This window comes from Formica exsecta, unplaced genomic scaffold, assembly GCF_003651465.1.
Source record: "Formica exsecta isolate Colony F162 unplaced genomic scaffold, ASM365146v1 scaffold200, whole genome shotgun sequence".
In the NCBI taxonomy this organism is placed as follows: Eukaryota; Metazoa; Arthropoda; class Insecta; order Hymenoptera; family Formicidae; genus Formica; species Formica exsecta.
Genome location: NW_021849299.1, coordinates 77,353 through 82,687, shown reverse-complemented (window position 1 = coordinate 82,687; position 5,335 = coordinate 77,353). Strand labels below are relative to the sequence as shown.

Sequence of the window (5,335 nt, the reverse complement as noted above, 5' to 3'; positions counted from 1 at the left end):
CCCTGTATATATATATATATATATATATATATATATATATATATATATTATATATTATATATATATGTATATATGGTATTGACATATATGGTATTGGCTTGGTTTGGCAATCAATAAAAAATCAGTTTAAAAATTAATCAATTAACCATAATCCCTATTTCTGAAATTTTAAATACTCTTGCATATATAATAAATTCAACATTTTTTACATTCAATAATAAATACTATAAACAACTCTTTAGCACTCCTGTGGGTTCTCCTTCATCGCGAGTTTTAGTTAATTTAGTAATGATGGATCTGGAAACCTCTTGTATTAATAAACTGAATTTCAAAATTCCCTTTTACAAAATATATGTTGATGACATTATTACTGCAGTTCCTAATTATTATATTAAATTAAATTAAATATGTTCTCGACATTTTCAATGTCTTCGGTAATTATATTTTAGAAAAAGATCCTCTTGCTTTTACATTCAATAATAAATACTATAAACAACTCTTTAGCACTCCTGTGGGTTCTCCTTCATCGCGAGTTTTAGTTAATTTAGTAATGATGGATCTGGAAACCTCTTGTATTAATAAACTGAATTTCAAAATTCCCTTTTACAAAATATATGTTGATGACATTATTACTGCAGTTCCTAATTATTATATTAAATTAAATTAAATATGTTCTCGACATTTTCAATGTCTTCGGTAATTATATTTTAGAAATTGTGTGAATTTTATAACTAATTTTTTTTCACCTAAATATATTCGCTGAGATATACCATATAGATAAAAGTTCGGCTCAGCGATTGGGATCTGAAATTGGCTACTGACAGATTGTCAAGTCACTGAACCCGAATATCCCTAGCTCACGAAAATTTTAAAATAAAAAATGATCAGTATGTTGAGGATACAAATAACGCAAAAAGTTTCGAAAGATAGATAGAGTCAGTTATGATATTTATTTTATTTTTTGATTGATCTTGATTTATTTGCTAAATCATATTTTTTTTCAATTGACATATTTCGATTTGTTTATTTCATTGTCTATTCGAAAAGTTTTTAATGATTGAATTTAAGCTTTTTAGGAATTCCTAAGCATTGATTAATATGTGTATAGATGACTTGGCTTGTCGTTCGATTCCAAGAGGAAAATACTGTTGAGGCAGTACCGAAAAAATGGTTTCTGATAAAAGAATCTGCATGCTATTGGCCACCAAGAAGTTACGATAATGCAGCTATTAAAGCTTCAATAAAAAATCAGCATAGTCCTGACTCGAGATGGATGAAATACGGAGCAATTATTTTAGGCACATATGCTAAATGTCTTTTTTTATTATATTAAATTTTTATGAAATTATATTATGTAAAATTTTTATAAAAAATATAAATCATTAACTTATTAATAAGGAATCATACTCAAACTATGTTATTAATACAACATTAAAAAGGACATCCCACTGAATACGTCACGGCGCAGGATGTTGATGTACATCAACATGCCACGTCATGATATATTCATGGAATATTCTCTTAATACTTATAATTATCAAGAACTTATAACAAGTTCTGCAATGTAGAATAGTTCTGTGCATTTTTAGCTTCATGCGATTAACATCGTTATTTCATAATACAATACACTTGTTTGACAATTATTTTATAATGCACAACAAATTTCAGTGCTACTTATTAGTTATATTGTTCGTTATTGGGTATACAAGTAATGTTTGTTTAGGTGATTTAAAAATTGCTAAAAAAAGGCAATCAAAGCCCAAAATACAGACGATCTTTCATCACATACGGAGATTTAAACAAAAAAAATTAATAAAATACATAAGCGGAGACAAGGCACGAATAATAAACACAACGATTACTCAGATAGTGATAAGTCCTATGAGTCTAACTGTAGTATGTTTGATGAAGATAATAACACATACCCACCATTTCCACTTTCTGGCAACAGACATGTTGAACACGGTAAACTGATTACTTTTCTAGTAAAAATTCGTTTTATTTTCAAAAAGTAATTTTCTTTATATTTAAAAGATAGTAATCGCTCTACAACGGAAAGTCACGATCAAATTATTACTAATGGTAAGTATTTTTGAAACTTGAATCTTCATATAATAAAATGCATATTTGTATTATTAACCAGATCAATATGCTGAAGAAAACAAATTCCAAAGCCGCGTACTGGTTTGTCGCGTATCCTCGTAACATCACAGTTAAAGGACCCGTTATAACCTTGTCAATTAAAAGTTGAATACGATGACAAACAAACGGGCTTCACCGTTTCAATGTCGCTATTTCGCCAAAATATAAAAGATGTAGCAATGAATAAGCAAGTTTAGATGTGCACGCATTGCATAAGCCCGTTGCAAGTTTATCCCTCTGCTTTCGTATCAATCTGTGAACAACGTATCATCCATACGTATTATTAATGATACGCATCGAAGATATGGATGCTAATGCTGTAAAGCAACGGGAAACAATTTTATTGCGTTGCACCTTACCGCATCACTACTTGCAATTCAAAATTACACAATATACGGATACGCAACAAGTCCAAACACGGCTTAGCGATTTATACATTTAAATATCTACTTGTGTTTTAGATAACATATTCAATTATAAAAAAAATTAAAAAAATTAAATATTATTTCAAAATAACATTGATGTTTTTCAATTCCAATAGTATATTAATTTATTTCACTTTAAGGCCGGTAGCACACGGGTGGATTCAACACGGAGCGGAAAAGGTCATCAACACATATATATCCCTATGGTAGGTAGCTACGGCGGGCCCGCCGCAGTCCGCCGTAATGTGCTACTATAAGAATACATGTGTTGAAACTTTTTCTGTTCCGCGTTGAATCTATCCGTACTACCGGCCTTAATATAACAACCAATTACATTAAATAACCATCATTAATTAAATGGATCATATTTTCTTGTTATTTTAAGATAACTTGAAGCCAGCTACAAACAGCGCTCACATAAATGCTGGTAAATAATTATTTTCATTCATTATTAGTGTTTTTGTATTTTCTTGAATATTCCTTTTTGTATAATATTATAATAATATTTAATACAACTCAACTTTAAAATTTTCAGAATTCAGAAAACAACTTTTTAAAGAAATTCATCTGATTAATCTAAAATTAAATGACCTTATGAGCAACGTTGATATACTTATAAAAAAAGCCCGATATACTGTAGAGCCAGAACTTAATGATGACATTAATACGGCTGTTAAAACTCTAATACAATCGTTTCCAGTCATTACAGAGCAGCAACTAATATCGATGGAAGAATGGCTATCGAGTTCAGCTGATAACATGCATTGGTGTGTACTAAATAAATTACCCTATGTATTTTTTTAAATTTTATTTTACGTGATAAAAATTATTTTCTAATAAATAACTTCTATTATTTTATGAATTTTATATTTTAGAGTCATCAACTGCGTTTAATTGGAGGAGCAGATCTTTGCCATGTAATCAAAGGCGTTATGTCCAGAGTAATTTCAAACGAAGTTGGGATGCTGTATTCTTGGGAGGGAGCTCGGCAAAAAAAAACTTTTAAATCGTTAAAGTTTGTCCAAGTTATCATTGGTAAAATATATTATTTTATACACTCTACATCAAAACAATTTTAAGCACGTATACACCTTTGAGCAAGCCTCGTAACGTAACCGTGTTGCGTAACTCAAGTGATGCTCGATGCGATAGCCAAATAGAAAAATTTGAATTCGAACCTAACCTTGTTACCACGGACTTATATATAAGGACAGGGCACATGAAGCTTACAACTGACTACATAATGACGCCGCCCACTACGTGGTCCTAGTATGATATCTCTTGGCCGCCTTATAAATAATTGAAACGCGGATTCAGAATTCTGAAGTTGAAGTGGACAAGGTATCCTACTAGCGGCACGAATGGCCGGCGTCATTATTTTGCCACCGTTCAGTATAGGTGGTATAGGAAAGTGTCAGAGGGCTGCTTGTTACATAACTTTGTCACTTTCATTTCTTGATCTATTATTTCTGATTTAATACGTTTCCTATAGGTTTGTGGCTCAGTCTGATGTATGTCCAATACTGCGTAACTGTATTAATGCGTAACATCATTTCACGCGCGACGAAGAAATACTGACAATCAGTAGGTCGCTCCGAATCTCGAGCTGTAACCCTGTTATACGTATATTATGCGATGATGTTACGCATTAAAGTTTGCAGGTCTGTCCACACCGGTTACGTTCCACAGTTACATTTTGTAAGGCTCGACTCAAATGCGTACGTATATAGCATTATATTAACTGTATGATTTTAGGTGTTGTTCGACTGAACTCCAAGACAAAATCTGCAACAGAATCGGACATCATAGAAGTAATAAAAAATTGGCTAGTTAGAAGTAAAGAACGCAGTAACAAGTTCCAATCGAAAAAAAGCTACAAAACACTATGTGTCAAACAGGTTCCGTTTGTGATGAAACAGGCTCTATTTGTGAAACAGTCTCCGTTTCTGAAAAAGGCTCTGTTTGTGAAATAGGCCAGAATCTTAACGATTAAGATACAACTTAGCATTATTATTATTTGTTTTATATTTATTAAAAATTAAAAGTACAGCAAGATTTTAAGATTCCAAATAAAAATAATTTAATTGCCCTGCTACTAATATTGCATTTATCATTTTTGTTTTATTCGATTTACTGCACATTTATCAGTATTTATTTTTGTTCGGGAGTCGATCTCGACGAGATCGCCCGAATCTTAAGAAACGCTCAGAGATGAGCGAGAAGCGGTGTGTAACGCGAATCCGTAGATCCGCTGGAGGATAAGGAGATTGAAAAAAGAATCGAGTGCAGATTGTTAGTAATGTTCCCTTTATTTTGAATAATAGGAGCGAGCGACGGCACGTATTCCGCTAATCCGACGGATATCTTCAAAATGTCCTGTTAATGATTGCCCCTTTTCGCGATTCGGAAATCTTGATGAAGAGCTTCTTGCTAGAAACTCTCGCGAAAACGGAAATCTTGACCGCGAACGCTGGATGGAATTTAGCGCGAGGCAGAGGACATTCGCGATGCGGATAACGAGCGTCGACTCTCGAACTCCAAACAATTAACTTTCACAATATCTGAGCACTAAATAATGAAAGAACACGAATTGAGATGTGACCAAATTGCTCGCCGCGAGAATATGAATGCGATATTATGCGAGACAATTCGGACCGAATATGAGACGAGTAAGCCTACTGCGTACGCGACACGAGCGAGAATAAGCGAAATGCGAATGCGAAAAGTCGATGAATTTCGACCGGCTCGAATCGTTGTCGTAGGCAGAC

At 32.9% G+C, this 5,335-nt stretch overlaps 1 protein-coding gene and 1 pseudogene across 2 annotated transcripts in view; one reads left to right on the top strand and one right to left on the bottom strand.

Annotated features, from left to right (window-relative positions):
* LOC115234594 (tubulin polyglutamylase TTLL5) overlaps positions 1-5,335 on the bottom strand; it is a 282,472-nt gene that overhangs the window by 231,808 nt on the left and 45,329 nt on the right. The gene's annotated exons all lie outside the window — the stretch shown is intronic.
* LOC115234592 lies at positions 903-4,560 on the top strand (annotated as a pseudogene).